At 45.7% G+C, this 17,118-nt stretch overlaps 9 non-coding genes across 9 annotated transcripts; all 9 read right to left on the reverse strand.

The window, feature by feature from the left end:
* Positions 1–10,791: 10,791 nt before the first annotated feature.
* On the reverse strand, positions 10,792–10,871 carry Trnai-aau (transfer RNA isoleucine (anticodon AAU)). The gene has a single exon. It is a non-coding gene; the product is annotated as a tRNA-Ile (tRNA).
* Positions 10,872–15,908: 5,037 nt separating this feature from the next.
* On the reverse strand, positions 15,909–15,990 carry Trnal-uag (transfer RNA leucine (anticodon UAG)). The gene has a single exon. It is a non-coding gene; the product is annotated as a tRNA-Leu (tRNA).
* A 72-nt stretch (positions 15,991–16,062) lies between these two features.
* Positions 16,063–16,144, reverse strand: Trnal-uag (transfer RNA leucine (anticodon UAG)). Its single transcript has one exon. It is a non-coding gene; the product is annotated as a tRNA-Leu (tRNA).
* Positions 16,145–16,216: 72 nt separating this feature from the next.
* Trnal-uag (transfer RNA leucine (anticodon UAG)) lies at positions 16,217–16,298 on the reverse strand. Its single transcript has one exon. It is a non-coding gene; the product is annotated as a tRNA-Leu (tRNA).
* A 72-nt stretch (positions 16,299–16,370) lies between these two features.
* Trnal-uag (transfer RNA leucine (anticodon UAG)) lies at positions 16,371–16,452 on the reverse strand. The gene has a single exon. It is a non-coding gene; the product is annotated as a tRNA-Leu (tRNA).
* Positions 16,453–16,524: 72 nt separating this feature from the next.
* Trnal-uag (transfer RNA leucine (anticodon UAG)) lies at positions 16,525–16,606 on the reverse strand. The gene has a single exon. It is a non-coding gene; the product is annotated as a tRNA-Leu (tRNA).
* Positions 16,607–16,678: 72 nt separating this feature from the next.
* Positions 16,679–16,760, reverse strand: Trnal-uag (transfer RNA leucine (anticodon UAG)). The gene has a single exon. It is a non-coding gene; the product is annotated as a tRNA-Leu (tRNA).
* Positions 16,761–16,832: 72 nt separating this feature from the next.
* Trnal-uag (transfer RNA leucine (anticodon UAG)) lies at positions 16,833–16,914 on the reverse strand. Its single transcript has one exon. It is a non-coding gene; the product is annotated as a tRNA-Leu (tRNA).
* A 72-nt stretch (positions 16,915–16,986) lies between these two features.
* On the reverse strand, positions 16,987–17,068 carry Trnal-uag (transfer RNA leucine (anticodon UAG)). Its single transcript has one exon. It is a non-coding gene; the product is annotated as a tRNA-Leu (tRNA).
* Between the last annotated feature and the right edge of the window lie 50 nt (positions 17,069–17,118).

Below are 17,118 nucleotides of genomic sequence, written 5' to 3' on the forward strand. Positions count from 1 at the left end.
CTACATAGTGTCTCCACTAGTTAAGTACTGTTGACCAGAATATTGCTGTGCCACACACCCTCGTGACTGTTGTCGACAACCACGTCCAGCTTCCGCTTCTCAACTTCAGCACTCGACCCAAGCTCTCCCGCAAGGCATCTCAGTGGCCAACGTGTCTGCGTTTGATGAATGCGACGTAGCGGCACTAGACGCGGACACTTGTTCGTCCTTTCTCGCAAGCGGTCCGGCAAGTCCAATCCCCGTGACAATATAATGTGATACAGCAACATCAGCTCACCATCCGCATGGATTCTCGACACCTTACAAGAGTGGGCAGCAGCATCGAGACATGTCTTGACTTCACACTATCCTACCAACTCCCGCAAGCCGAATGGTGAAACACAAATGAGACACTAGGTGGCGATCACTGCATCATACCACAATCCATAGAAGAAACTTCCTGCGTCGAAAAATCCGCACCATCAAGCTAACAGACTGGATTGCCTTCAGACAAGATCATCTGACCACTGGTTTTAGCGTCATCGAGAACCTTGAGGAATGGCTGAGTGGTATCCAAGTGACAATTGAAAACACTCCAAAAACATAGTACTCACCACGGACAACCCAACAATTGATCCACACCTCCTGCACCTTTGGGAAGCCCGACACAGCCTCGCCATGAGATGGCGCAGACAGAAATACAACAGATGCTGGAAGTCCACATTGCAGCCCTCACCGCAGCCGCTGAGAAATACGCCGATCAACTCGCACAAAAGAACTGTGGTCAGATGTGCAATGCTATACAAGGTACACTTGGCACAGCCAAAACATGGCATATTCGCCGGCACTTTCTTGATGCCACCCAAAACAAGCACACCATGAAGTGAATTCTTTACAACTATCCTGGAACTAACGACCAACTCCTTCAAGATCTTAAAGTACATCAGAGATCTAGGCACACCTGTTGAAACCCCTCTCGAATGTACGGGTCTCCAAATGAGACACTACATCAGCCAATCATTTCACCTGAACTTGTGCAAGCTCTTAACTTACTCGCAACACGACACCTAGTCGCGACTGAATCACTAATAAAATCCTCCGGAACCTAGACGACTACTCCCTGCAGGTCACACTTAACCTTGTTAACAAACATTGGAAGATGGGTAGCAGAATGGAAGAATGCCGAGATCACGTTAATTGCCCATACCGGATAAAACGCTCTGTCTCAGCAACCTATGGCACCCCATATCACCGAGATCCTGTCCGGGGAAAACTCTTTGAGCATATTGTCCACGAAGAGTTGAACATCACATACAGGACCAGCATCTCCTCCCAGACATGATGTTTTGGTTTCCGACCCAATCTTCCCACCCAAGATATTCTACTTCAACTGAAGGAAGAAGTCCTCGACCATGTCACACCTGATAGCTCAAAAGCCATTCTTGCCTTGGAGCTCAAGGAAGTTTTTGACCATGTGGCACACCATACCATTCTAGAGAATCTAAGCAACACCAACTGCAAATCACGCACACATGACTATATCGAGGGCCTCCTTGACAACTGTACAACCACTATCACAACATCATCGACAACTTGCGGACACCACCTCACTGCACACTGACACGGGCCTGCGCCCATGTCATGAGTGAGTGGAGAGCAACAAAACACTGCGGAGGAGCAGCAGCTCCTGACACCATCGAGTGGCCAACAAGGAAGACGATGTTGGCGGGCGGTGGCACGAGCGGCCGGACGAGAGAGAGAGGATCAACCAATTAGTGGTGGGCACGAAACCACAGGTACGAGGAGAAAGAAGGGGACAGACTGTAACGCTCGGAGATAGGGGTTCGAACATCGCTGGTGTCAATGTCGCCGGGGTCCAGACTCGAACCCGAGAGCCTCGACAGAACCAGGATGACCCTGGCTGTCCCTGGAGAGATCCGCCGAGCATAGGGCTCTGCTATTCCTGCTGCTGTTGGCGTTCCTGCTCCTGGTGTTGATCCTGAGCTCCTGTTGCTGATCCTGAGCCACCGTGTGGAGAGCAGAGGTCACCTGGGGTGACCAGAGGCCTTGAGCGATGCTGGTGAGATGCGCCAGGGCAGAACCACGAGCCAAGAAACCAGTACGTGCGCTGCTCAGCTGTAGCGGTCGCACTTCGATGGCCTTGGACCCCACCGCCCAGGACTGGCTCTACTGTGCGCCCGCGTCTCTCGTGTGCCACTGCCCATCAAGCCACTACCGCCGTCAACACAAGCACCAGTGCATGCTGTCAAACCACTGTCCGAGTAACTAAGACTTTCGATGATTTGAGTATGTCTTTCTTAGTTCTAGATCGAGAGTAGTTTGAACTTCTCACGTGGCAAGTTGTATTATTTTTTTTGTACTTTCTGTGTGCTGTTTAGTGTTCTCTTATTTTCTTTTTCTTGCAATGAATATTACGTTGGTTTTGGGGAAAAAATGGCTTCGTCTTTCCTGAAATGAGGCTCTGCCTAAGTGTAATGACTCACACCCAAGGAACCTGTCATCATAGCCCGAGCGCAAGCCAACCGAGCACTGCAAATTGAGACCCTGGCTGAGACTTAAATGGAGCCTTTACCACTACCCTATACTCATCTCCTACAGCACTATCGCTTGACTCACTGTACCCTACCACCCCCACACATAAGACTTGCTCCTGAAGAGGCTGTGGCCTGGTGAAGACTTCAGACTAATACTTATCCCCATCTTAGATCTATACAATGCCACCATCCCACTTTATACTCATATAGATGTCCTTGCTGTGATGAATGCGCCTCCTTATATCACTCAGTGTAGCCATGCGCACATACCCCACCCAACCTTCCGTCCATTCTCAGCCCAACCCCTGACCAGTGGGAAGCAGTGCTGACCAACTCGGATCCGCCACGACCAGCGACTAAGGAGCCTACCTGCAGCAAGCGAAGAAGCTCAACTAGCTTCAATGCTCGTTCCGTTTTTAATAAATGTTTTGTGCTACTAATACTGCTGGAACATAGCTTTTTCGCCACTGAAATGAGTGTGCCTCGCTTTAGTGCGGGCACAAATTTCTTATTGTGACTTCCCGTTTTAACTTTTTCAAGTAGCTGAAATGACTTTCTGAAACTTCGTGTCGCAAGCTGTAAACTTCACAGCAGTATCAGCGCTATTGTGGCTTTTACTAGCTTGTCCAACTGATGTTTTTATCAAGACGTTTGCATGCCTTTGTTGACATCTGTATCTCCTGTGCCTATGCAGTGAAAGCTACTCGGTAGAGTAGTTTTGAAAACTCTCCAAGCTAATATGGCACATGAATAAAAACCAAGTTTCATATGCATGTTCCCGGTGAAAACCTCTCTTGAGCTGACAGCAAGGTCAAAGCAATGCTAAAACTTTATTTGAGAAAACAGCTGTGTAAACCGCATACACAAGTCACAGTATCATATTAAGCAGTACCAAAGTTATATTTCAACCACAGCTGCAACAGTTATACAAAATAATGAACTGCCCACAATTATTCCAACTGCAATAATTTTGTGAACAAATAATGGTTTAGTTAGGTGAGCAACTAGCCCTCATATTTCAGGGCAATGTAATGTAGCCCGCAACATTGTATTGCCTATATAAGTTAACACCTTTTATTTTTAATGTCAATTAAATTTCTTATAAAAAGCGTTTGCTGTTTGCACACCCCTTACAGCTCAAGGTAAAGCACCACTTCGACTATGAGTAATGACACTTCGACCAAACGTGTTTCTTGTTCGGTCAGAACTGGCATAAGCTCTGCAAATAAGTCTAAGTTTAGTCTAACATACACGTACAACATGCGCGAGGTCGACGCACCCTGTAGCCTTCACGTGCGGTTTGCGTTAGCCACAAAAAAGAACTAAAGTCAGTTCATCACAGTAACTCACGAACTTGCTGCTACGTTTCGTAGTTGGTCTCGGCTCTCCGTTCTCTGCCACCAGCTCACACATAGAAACATATGCTTATTTTTGTACTCGCTCTAAACAATCGCTTAGCAGACACACGTTGCCCTTTCTCAATCACGAAATAACTCTAAATTTGTACAAAAGAAAACACATAAATGTATCTCCCAAGCTAAACTGGAAACTTCGTGCAACGCGCACTTGTCGATGGATGATGTCGATGATGATGGTAATGCCCGCAATGCATTTTAGAACGTTTGCAGTTAATAGCAACAACCATAAACGCAGTTCTAAATAAAACAAAAATATATTATACAAAGCAACATGAATTTATTCTCAACCTATAGGTTGTAAAATGTTTCCAAAACTTTGCATGAGGTTATCGGAGTGTTGAAGCCTGCAAAAAAACAAGCATAGTACTTCCACTCCTGTTCCACTTCCCAGTGAGCACACTATCTCCCGCTAGAGGCGCCGTAATAAGTGCAATTTTAACCAACAAACTTTCTCCCACCTTATAACGCTTTTCTTACATGATAAAAAAAAGGTCAGAAATAATTATTCTCAATCATGTATAGTAATTTTAAGTACTACGTCTGTTTAGCAATTGTAAACGCAAATTAATGCTCAGCATCATCGAGCTCCCATTTGACTCATGCCCTCGCGGTTCAAAATTTTAGCGGTTCGTCGTTTTTTCACGCGGCTTCTTGGTTCATGACTCTTTTGCGCTATGATAGCTATGATTTCTCACGGTAGTTCGCTTGTTTGAAGTGACGGATTCGGTAGCATAGAAGTAGATATTTTCAGTCGTGCGGGACGCGGTCTGCATCGTACGCGGTTCCGGATTGCAACTGCTTGAAGTCTGTGGAAGGACATTATGGTGAGTGTCTGCTTGGGCGTTGCTGCTTGCCTAGCGGTTAGGCGGAATCTAGGGTACGAAACAATTTATAAAAGTACACGCTAGGTTCCCGATACTCGCTGTCCTCGTCTGTAGGACCAGTCATCGGCACTTCAGCCGCGCGAAGAATGAAAGAATTTAGTACTGGTTATCCTAGAAATGCTTTAGTGAGTAGAACCGCCAGCCAGTTACCACCTGCCCTGTGAAGCTTCAATTCATAGGTCTATTGCAGTGTAGCTTAGTGAAATAAACCAAACCTACCTAAAACCTTGAAATTTATTGTGTGCATGCTGACATAACTATATTTCCTATGAGTGACTGCCAAATAATCTAGCTTACTTCTCACTCTGGATAACTTATCCTCAAAAGGGGAGCCGTTAGCACTGATTCTTGCAGTAGAGTAGAATATTTTGAAGAATCGGACAGATATACCCGAGGTGCCAGTAGTACTTACTATTCGAGTCTAACTCAGCTCACTGCTATTTTCTTTCAGTAATCAACGACTTCCTTTGCAGCCTGGCATTAAGCAAGCTGGCAGTGGACATCACACGTATGCAAAGCTGAATTTTGCTAACAGGAGCTCTCCAGTAAGGTTCTTCAGCAAGTGCACGAATCCAAGCAAGGTACATTTTCATGTATTTCGCACTTGGCTGTCAATATCCTAATGACATTTCTTTGTTGTTTTATGTTAGTGTTATTTGCCTTTGAGTATGTTCTCTGCATTTCTGATACATACTTTGCTTCTCTTTCAGACACAAGCTTAAGGAGGGCATGATCAATGTAAAGCTACAGACTGCAAGCATGAAAAAAGAAGCTCAGCTGTCACCACAGGGTCACTATGTGTACTCTGGCTGCGACCCCAAGGCTACAATGTTGACCTTTAATTTGACTATGTTTACGTGCACCTCCAGGAGTGCATTATCTCTCATGCCTGTCAGGTGTTGATCCTATAAGTACTTGTTTCTATATAGTGTTCAGAATATTCAGTTAGAATTAACTTAAAGGTTTGTCTAACTTTATCTGCCTAGTCCACAAACGTTATTGCAATATCCTTACACGAGGATTTCTTTTAGCCATCACCAGCTTTTTGTACACAACGCGATCCACCTTTCAAAGTGAAACGTACCCATGCAGTACACCAAATTATGCATGATCCTTCATCCCCATACCATTATCAACTGGAAGAGCTTGTCACATCATAATGTCATAAAAACTGATCTCGGCATTTTCCACAACCTTCGTCTGCTTTATTGTCCTAATCTTGTACATAGTTTTTTTACTATTTTCCCCCTTGCTGGGGAAGGCCATTGCCTTCCTTTCTTACAAACTTTTGCTTCTGTTTGCATTGCGTAAATTTTGCCTTTCGTTAATCTTTTTGTTATTGCCCCCCCTTATGCAATACCCTCACTTCAGGGTACTTAAGGGTATCACGAATAAATAATATATGTATCCACTAGATAGACCACCCAAAAGTTTCGATGCTGCACTCAACAGCGATATAATGGTGTCGTGGTGTAATAAAGCCACTGCCTTCTCATTATCCCAATGTTTGCTTTCGACCATCAATGAAAATGTAACACTGAAGAATGACTCTACTATCCAACTAAGCATGTGTCTGAAAGATGAAAAATTTGTAGTACCAAATGCCACATGAGTTGACAAAATTTTTTATGTACACTTGAATATGTGCTGTCATTTCATTAATATAAAGAAGCTTGCAAATTCTTGTACCAGAGGCCAGAGAAATTACACAAATCAATAATGTAAACATGCTGACTCCCAACAAAGATTTATTCATGGAAACAGCATGATTACGCATCCAATGAACCAAACCAGCAAGAACTAATGAACACCATCCAGGCATGTGAAACATGACAGAGCATGCATAGAGCCCTGTCGTACAGGGTATTCACTACAAATATTTAAGAAATAGATCATTTCAGTACCTAGGCCATCAATCCACTCAAAAAGGAAGCTAGTATCAGTTTTTACATAATGGATTTCTCATTGTACGATATCATAATCACCTGTCACCTACCTCTCTCTATCTCCCACTTCCCCTTACCCCAGTGAGGAGTAGCAGGCTAGAGACACGCTCTCCAGGCCGACCTCTCCTCCCTTCTCTTCATTAAATCTCTCTCTCTCTCTCTACATAATGGATGGACAGCAAAATTCTTCATGCTGAATGCCAGCTGCATCATTAGAGGGCAATGTTTTAGTAATCTGTAGAATATGTGCAAAAGCAGGGGATATGTCATGTTTTAAGTACCTTCTTAAACTCCATGTACAAAAAATAATACCAGTGAAGAAGATACGAGCGAAACAATAGCAGTTTTTAAGGACAAGGACTTTCAGTGAATTTGTGAACCTAAGTTTGCAGCGGCTGTGCACAAAGCCAAATGGATGCAATAGAATTAGAAAGTTTCATGAAAATTGGGCTACACCTGTAATTATCAGGTAGACAAGGAGCTGGCTATTCTGAAGAAATGCTTCAGGTTACTAAACTCGGGTGTCTGTATGTGTGTCTTGCACTGCGCAATAATGTTAGCCGGTGAAAGCGGTCACCGAAGACAGATAAACAAGTATATGTGTCAATATCGCATGACTATTTCAGGTAACACTACATAAGGAAAAAGCTGAGCGAAGCAAAGAAATAAATTTAACGAGCTAAAATTTTCCATGACAGGCTGCACGTGAACAAGAGTGTTCATATATCTGAGATCACCAAAACAATTGCAGAGTTCGTTGACGCAATATTGTCAGTAGAGCCAAAACTGCCGGCAAATGAAGTTTTGGGAGCAAAATATGTGATTCACGAAGAAACAGTTCTGCCTTGTTAGTTATAATGTTCAAAGAATATGCAACAAATAGAAGCTTGGACGTGTGCAGTTATCGTTTGATCCACCATCAACTGAAACATGCGATTACTCTGATCAATTAGTGACAATAGCAGATTGCATCTTTGTTACACTAACATTTGCTACCATAAGGATTTACTTGCTGCAGGTAGAGGCATGCAAATCTTCGTAAAATTTCATTGCCTTTGATACCAATGGCTGCTATTAAAAAGCTCCAGAGCAGGCTTGGAAGAAAATTTCTGTAATCTGTTGGTGGCTGTAAAGCGCCATCCAGTGAGTGTTCTACCGCAATAATGTTTTAATGTGGGTATAGGAGTAATAGAGATACAAGATGGTCCAATCATGCGAAACAACCGTGCGAGGAGCACACTACTCTCACCCAAGCACAGGCTCTCTTTCAGTGCCTCGGCGAGTGTTGGTGAGCTGCAACTCTCCCCTGGCCTCCCCCATACCGAGTCCTACAAATCACTTGAACGCTGTTTGCACTGCACGGCATGCTGCAGCCTTGCCACTGATGGGTAACCTCATAAATTTCAGTGCTGCTTTGCCTCGCAGTGATTGGCTGAGGAATGAATGACACGCATAGTGACACAAGCCCCGACCTGCTGCGAGGGCTTGAGTCGTTCGCCGATCAAGGCTGAAGAAAAAGTAGCGTGTGCTTTCATTCAAATTTTCTACTGTTTCCTCGTTGTGCATGTGCGTAACATTTTGTAGACACAATCACCATGCGATCTATGGACCATGCTTGAGAGATTGAAATGGCCAAACTTGGCTGGTAACACCAATCATGACAGTTTATTCTGTAAGCTTGATTTAATCATGTAGTTCGATCATTATAGCTGGAACCTACGGGCCTCCTAATGCTAAACCCGACAATTTACAAAAATTAAAGAATCATTTGCCCAATTCATCAAGGGATTGTAACCCCCCCCCCCCTGCCAGGAATTTCAACTTTCCAGATACTGTCAAATAGCTGTGATGTGCAGATGATGAGGCAGAGAGCAAGACAGTTCGTATCCCAACAACAAATTATTTGGGCGAACCTGTGTCATTTGAAGTAAAGCATACTTTGGTGGCAACAGTGACGGCACAAGCACACTCATTAGTGATTGAATCAAATGCTGTGCTTGACATGTGGCCCCTATTTATAGTAGCATCATGGTCAACTCTAGATTAGAGCATTATTGCAGTAATGAATGTGATACATTTAACCATTTACTTTTATTTCTGTACTCTTTTGACTGTTTGTTATTGTATTGTGCCTTATTTGAATCAACCCTCTGCTTGAGCCCTACGGCCTTAAATATTTTTATAAATAAATAAAATAACAGTGCCAAATCAAGAAGCTGCTGCTGTGATTGTTTCACATGTACACAGTGTGATATGACAGGCCCGTTTCTCTACAAGTGCCTGTGACATACAAGTTGCGTTAACAATATACTACCGTGTACACACTGAGTGCGGGAACAGAAATGTGATAAGGCGTCTCAGGTCGAAGTGAACAAAACTTGTGTGGCAATATAGACTAGCTTTCAATGAAACTTGGACCATCCAGAAGGAATCGCTGGTTATTATGCTCGATGCAACTTAGGCACATAATCTTCAACATACTTTTTTTTCCACATGTACTAATGGCTGGTTCTTTTTAAAATTCAATTTATTGAATCCAAAATTTTTTTGTTGCACACTTATAAATACCCAACAGATGTCTGTGATGGGTTATCAGACCACAATTAGCATACCTCATATGTCGCTTGCTGTGGCGGTGGGCTAAACTCAAGTAAAGAACAACAATTGTGAAGCATTATGTCACTGCAGATTACTCGCAGAACATGCATTACCTAAACAGTGCATAGTGCCATTCATAACCAACAATGTCACAGCACAATGTGGACCAAGTTAAGATCATACTGCACATTTCACATCAAAAATGTTATTCACATTAAAAAATGACACTCAAGACAAATTAAAAAAGTTGGCCAATCTTATTTTTGAATAAACACAGAATGGAATTTCATAGTTATTCTCGAAGTTGACTGGGAGCCCACAAGTTTTTAGCACAGCAGGCAGCGGCAACAGAATGAACACTGAATATATTCTTGTATGTGGTAGTTGCTGTTGCGATGTCATTTTCGTTGTAGAAAATTGCATTTTGCATAGCACTTTTTAAAGGTATATTTACCATGCACACCAATTACGTCATAAAACTGACATTGTGCAACTGGAACTCCAAAGTACCTTACATAAAGAGTATCGGGACATGGAGAAAGCCAGAAAAACACAATAAAACCCGAGAGAGTTCGTTGTAAGGTGAAGAAATTGGCACATCTATCTCACAGGTTCCGATCTTGTGGGCATGGATTTCACGCAGCGATCCTCGCAGCGTAAGCTCCCGCACGCGTGTAGGTCCCGATTATATCAGTCGGCAGGGCAGCGAGGGCACTTCGGTGGTTGGGACACGCAAAGTCGCGCTCTAGGAAACGCGAGGGCGTGGGGCGTCGAAGCGCGTATCCACGCGGTTTCGCCAGTTTCGGGGTAGGCGTCATCTATTTCTGTGGGCCAGCCACGACCCACAACAAGAGACGAAGGGCGCTGGTGATGCAGAACACGTGCGTACAGCCGTAAAGAAAAAAAAAAAAGAAAAAAAAGGAAAAGAAAAAAAAAACCGTCCGAACATCCACGAGCGCACAGCTGGAGGAAAAAAAAAGTCCCGGGGCGACACTAGCCGCAGAACACGTGCGTACAGCGGTTAAAAACAAAACACTTGGAGAAAAACAGTCCGATCAGTCCGAACGCAAGCCAGCCGCGGCGTTGTGGAAGAAGGGAGCCGCGGCGATAAAGCACCGGGAACGAGAGTAGTCTCTTGGCGCCGTTGCTAGGGTTGACATCACAGCGTCCCGCAAGCGCGTAAGCCAATAGCGTGGCTCTGCGGTTGCCATGCGTTGTACCTACTGCATATTCTAAATATGCGGCCGGGCGAGGACAACGGCTGCCTCAATTAAACGACAACGATGAGTCACTTTAGGTGCGCGTGGACGGTCACGGCGAAATATGAGAGATCGGTCTATGCATTCAAAAAGGAAAAAAAAAAAGATAAGCATGGGAGCCATTGGAGCGAAGAACGCACAAAAAAAAGGCGTGGCCTGCGCAGGGGGGATCGAACCTACGACCTTCGCGTTATTAGCACGACGGTGCTCTAACCGACTGAGCTAGCAGGCCTTTTTTTGTTTGAACTTTTATTCAAATAGAAAGCAAGTACATAGATAAAAACCACTTTGGTCTGCTGACCAGTGTGGTAGACTAAATTTCTTCATTTTGCCAAGTCATCAAGTACCGAAAGCCAACTGGAGGCTCGGCTAAGAGCTATATACCTCGCGCATGTAGGTTACGTTCTCTATAAAGTTTTCCCTGGTTGACTTTATTTTGGGGTCTGCGTGCCTAACTGCCATTCTTGTGACCCAAAGGCTATGAAGGCCCAGTATCATAATCATGTCATAAGGAACGTTATTTTCATTCTGTACTGAAAGGTATCGAATTCCATATGGTGTTATCGGTAACTCTTTCTTCGGGGTTCGTTGCAACACATCCCAAAAAATACTGGGTCCCAACAATCAATAAACGTGTGCTCGATGGTTTCGGGTTTCTTACACAAGAGGCAGTTGGTCGTCCAAGGTACAAATATTCCTTTCTCATCTAGCCATGTTTTTACCGGGAGTGTGTTTGTGTGTAATTTGAAAAAGAACGTTTTAACAGCTCCTCTAACAGTCATTCTTCTAACTCTCTTTAAAACATCCTGCCCTGGGCCTCCATTGTTTAGGGATCTGTATAATGGGACTGGTATCATCACATCAATTAAATCTTTATACAGCTTCTTTCTCGGTACAAGGCTTAGGTACTCGAAAGAGAAGCGTGTTTTAAGTATCCTAAATGTCGTCACTACTTCTCTGAAGTAACCTTTTACGCCACAATCAAATGTAGTCGCACTAGACACAACAAATTCAGGCAATACATTTTTCAAGCGCATTTGCATCATTTCTTTCAAAAACGGGTCTCTCTGGTCCCGCATGAACATAAAACGCGACACAATCTGCCGGATGACAGATGCGAAAGGCCCAGGCCTCCGTCTTTCACTGAGCGAAATAGATTAGTTCGGCTAACTCTCTCCCAACTGGAGCCCCAAATGAACACCGCAAATATTCGGTGCAGTTTTTGCACATGGACGCGTGACATTGATAAAAATTGCAGCACATACCACACTTTGGCAATCAAAAACACATTGCACGCACTGGCCCGAGCAAACATCGATAATTCACGGCCTTGCCATCCTCCAACTTTCTCCTTCCCCCTTGGCGTCAGGTCATCCCAGTAATCTGCTGTTTGGTTATAATGCTCAAGAGGAACGCCTAAATACGTAGACGGACTTCTTGCCCACGTAAGGCTCGCCAATTTTTCTGGTTTAGCGTCCCATGTTCCGTGCCAGAAACCGATACTTTTCTCCCAGTTTATCGCGCAGCCTGTCTGTTTACAAAAATCTTTGGTGACGCTAATGGCTTCTTCTATGCTTTTGCGGTCAGTGCAAAAAACACCTACGTCATCAGCGTAGGCAAGGATTTTCACGTGATGCGTCTGAAGCTTGAAACCATGTACCTTTTCGTTATTAATAAGACTAAGGCAGAAAGGTTCAAGGTAAAGAGCGAAGAGCAGTGATGACATCGCACATCCTTGTTTTATAGATGACCGGACGTCAATATTCTGGGTGAGGTTCTTGTTAACTATAATGCGCACAGTACAATCCTTATAAGCCATCTTTAAACCTTCTGATAACACTTTGCCAACATTGGCATGCTGAAACACAGAAAAAAGAACATCGTGTGTGACACGGTCAAAAGCCTTAGCGAGATCGAGTTGTAACATTGCAACTCGTCCTGATATAGCATCACAGCATTCGAGAACACTGCGGGCTACATGCACATTTGTACATATCGAACGCCCTTTTATTCCACATGTCTGGTGCGGTCCAACGAGAAGCATGATAACGCTTTGCAGACGTTTAGCCAAAATTTTTGTGTAGATTTTATAGTCACATTTGTAAGAGTTATTGGGCGATAGGCCCCTACTGATAAAAGTTTCGCAGGATCATCCGTTTTAGGTATTAAAACCATATGAGCAGCGCGAAAGGAAGGCGGTAACAATTTTTCCTCATAAGCGTTTTGAATTACCTTATGCAAAATGGGGCTGATTTCCTCGATGAACATTTTGTAAAAAGCTGCGCCTATTCCATCTGGTCCGGGTGTTTTTCCTGGAGCCAATTCTTTAATGGCACTTCTCACTTCATCTATACTTATTGGCTGTTCTAATCGCGTCTTAACTTGTTCATCAAGCCTGGGTATTAAGTTAATAACCTCGGTTCTTAGCCCAGTTTTCCCGCCCTTGTTATTCGCAAATAATTCGCTGTAATGCTCAACAAATGCTTGCTCAATTTTACTCCTGTCCTGATGTCACTTCGTTGCAATAGAGGATCTGTCGTATTCATTTTGAGCCGCATATTTTCTTCATCGGACATCGCTCGCTTGTTGGGCGTTTGACCAAGCCACATCTTCTCAGCTCGCGCCCTTATCACTGCGGCCCTGTACTATTCCGTTGCAATTACTTCTAGTTTGTTTTTACTTCACCAATTGCTTTTATGTACATGCCGGGATTGCTGCTTTCCATGCACATAAGAAAATCGAGTTGGCACTGGAGTTCTTTTCATTACTCTTTTGCATTTGGCTATTAATGCTTCCCCTTTCAATCGCAATCATCTTGACTGCGCTCTTAAAGTTTTCCCACTCAGCTGCCCAACCATGTGATACCGTGGATGCCATTTGTTCAATTCTTCTTGTTACACACTCCATAAATTTTTCGTCATGTAAAAGTTTCACATTGAATTTCCATAAAGCCCAATTAAAACGGCTTTTTCTCAAGTTGGTTCCAAGTGTAGCCATTACAAGGCTATGGTCGCTAAATGACACATGTTTCACTTCGTAGTGGTCACAATCTCTGGCAAGGTCGACTGTAACATATATCCTATCCAGCCTAGCACAGCTTCCGCGCTGATAATGGGTGTAGGTAGGGCGGCTTCCTCTTAACAATAAATATCCAAGATCCTCTAAATAATATTCCTGAAGCAGTGAAACAAGCAACCGTGAACTTTTATCTCGTACAGGGGTGTTTTTGGCTCGATCTTCAGCGAAACACACACAATTAAAGTCGCCAAACATAATTAAACATTTTTCGCATTTCAGAAATTTTTCTAACTCTTCAAACAACACAACGCGCTCATAATCGGTGTTTGGTGCGTATATACAGATAGCACGCCATTCCCTTGCACAATACGAAAAGTCAAGAACAAGCAATCGTCCCGCCTCCGACGCAACAACTTTTTCGCCTTCGATGCCTACGTCATTCCTTATGTAAATTGCACAACCGCCTGATGTGCCTACTGCGTGGCTAACACAAACATTAAGATGCCTTCGAAAAGTTTCCACCATGCGATCCGTCTGCTCCTCACTTTCAAACTTTGTTTCTTGCACGGCTACTATGTATAAGTTATTTTCCAGAAAAAGGCGGTTAAGTTGATTTTGTCGTTTCTTGGTCGCCAATCCTCGTACATTTACTGTGGCAACACGCAAGGCAAGACCGAGCCTTTCGTCTTTAAGTTGCGAAGAGCTGATGGATCGCGCAGTGTTTACCTCAGGGAGCAAGGGTTCATTAGAGCCTTCACTGAGTTGCGGCCGTGGTTGGTCGGGATGAACTCGCTGTCTGTTGCCTGCCTCGTCAACCGAAGTTCGGTGGCTGGACGGGACAGCATCGTCCATGCGTTGTCGCTTTGGCAGTCCCATGTTGCTTACTTAGCAAGAGGTAGCGAGACCCCGCATTTATTGAGGCGGTTTCTCCAGCGGGCGTCTACCAGAAAGAATGTGGGGTTTCGGCTTCAACGACGTTCGTCGCGTCAAAGCCGTTTTCATTGGCGGCCCCCCGTCATCTGCATCATCGAGATGGTCTGGTTCACCAACACTGTCGCTGTGCATACGCTTTGTCGACGCCTCTACAACGCCATCCATCGTTTCACACTGCACTGTCGACGTTTCATTTGGCGGTGTATCCTGAGGTTCACTTGACGGTTTCCTCTGCGGTAAACACTTTTCGGCCCTTTCGTTGTGCAAGTCTTCACTATTTGGTCCTGTCGCATTTTTCTTCCAGCTCTTTCCTTTCACTAGTTGTTGACTCACGTTGATGTATCACTGCCGGGGGCGTTTCCACCACTTTTTGTTTCACCGTCACCGTCGCTGCTACTTCTTCAGCTTCAGCCTCGTCCCTGATGTTGTCTGATACGTCAGCGTCCTTTCTGGGGCCCGTTATGTTCGCGTACGTGGGTACGCACTGGGTTTCGTCATGGCTGAACCGGCGGCACCGTGAACATCGGGGGATTCAGCAGTCGCGGCGGATGTGCCCTTTTTCTTGGCAGCGCAAGCAGAGTGGCGCCTTGCCTGGAATAACTACGAGGGCAGGCTCACCGGCGACACGCACTTGATAAGGGATGTCTTCAATTGTGACTCCGGCCTTTAGCCTGAGGTTCAGCACGCGCGTTGTCGTAGCCTTTTCCGAAATTCCGAGAACACGCCAGCGCTCCTTTGTCGTTTCCATCACCTCGCCGTATGGCTCGAAAGCCATACGAATGTCGTCGTTCGTTACATTAGGAAGGACCCAGTGGATTTTCACTTGGACATCTTGGTTATTCGGGTCTACTACCAGACACTTCCTGCCTTTCACAGTAATATTCCCAGTCGTCAACAACTTCTTCATACTTTCATGACTCTTGAACGTAACAGCCCACACATGATTCATTTGAAATGCTCCTAAGGCATCAACCTCAGGCAGCAATTCCAAACGACCAAGGGCATCCCGGTAGTCTTCAACCCTGTACGGCCTTGCTCGTGGGTCACTGTGCAAAAAAAGCGTTTTCAAAACAATCCGACCTTTTAGCAGATGAGGCAGCAACTCTTGGTAGTCCTGGTTGCCTTCCATGTCGTCCCTGTTTCCCCGGCTAAGTTGGGCCGCTAGCACCGCCCCGTTGGAGCACATGAAAAACACGTCCGTACGCTTTCGCGGCCGGAAGTGGAATCGACCGCTCGGCCACGCTACCACTGTTCCCCTGCCGAGTGACGGTCGCGTGCGCCTTTTGCCGAAGAACGCACGTAAAAAAGTGACACAATATGGCAGCGGTGGGATTCGAACCCACGCCTCCGAGGAGACTGGTGCCTAAAACCAGCGCCTTAGACCGCTCGGCCACGCTACCACTGCTCCCCTGCCGAGTGACGGTCGCGTGCGCTTTTTGCCGAAGAACGCACGTAAAAAAAGCAACACAATATGGCAGCGGTGGGATTCGAACCCACGCCTCCGAGGAGACTGGTGCCTAAAACCAGCGCCTTAGACCGCTCGGCCACGCTACCACTGTCTCCCTGCCGAGTGACGGTCGCGTGCGCTTTTTGCCGAAGAACGCACGTAAAAAAAGCAACACAATATGGCAGCGGTGGGATTCGAACCCACGCCTCCGAGGAGACTGGTGCCTAAAACCAGCGCCTTAGACCGCTCGGCCACGCTACCACTGTTCTCCTGCCGAGTGACGGTCGCGTGCGCTTTTTGCCGAAGAACGCACGTAAAAAAAGTAACACAATATGGCAGCGGTGGGATTCGAACCCACGCCTCCGAGGAGACTGGTGCCTAAAACCAGCGCCTTAGACCGCTCGGCCACGCTACCACTGTTCTCCTGCCGAGTGACGGTCGCGTGCGCTTTTTGCCGAAGAACGCACGTAAAAAAAGCAACACAATATGGCAGCGGTGGGATTCGAACCCACGCCTCCGAGGAGACTGGTGCCTAAAACCAGCGCCTTAGACCGCTCGGCCACGCTACCACTGTTCTCCTGCCGAGTGACGGTCGCGTGCGCTTTTTGCCTAAGAACGCACGTAAAAAAAGTAACACAATATGGCAGCGATGGGATTCGAACCCACGCCTCCGAGGAGACTGGTGCCTAAAACCAGCGCCTTAGACCGCTCGGCCACGCTACCACTGTTCTCCTGCCGAGTGACGGTCGCGTGCGCTTTTTGCCGAAGAACGCACGTAAAAAAAGCAACACAATATGGCAGCGGTGGGATTCGAACCCACGCCTCCGAGGAGACTGGTGCCTAAAACCAGCGCCTTAGACCGCTCGGCCACGCTACCACTGTTCTCCTGCCGAGTGACGGTCGCGTGCGCTTTTTGCCGAAGAACGCACGTAAAAAAAGCAACACAATATGGCAGCGGTGGGATTCGAACCCACGCCTCCGAGGAGACTGGTGCCTAAAACCAGCGCCTTAGACCGCTCGGCCACGCTACCACTGTTCTCCTGCCGAGTGACGGTCGCGTGCGCTTTTTGCCTAAGAACGC

Source organism: Dermacentor silvarum, chromosome 4, assembly GCF_013339745.2.
Source record: "Dermacentor silvarum isolate Dsil-2018 chromosome 4, BIME_Dsil_1.4, whole genome shotgun sequence".
NCBI lineage: Eukaryota > Metazoa > Arthropoda > Arachnida > Ixodida > Ixodidae > Dermacentor > Dermacentor silvarum.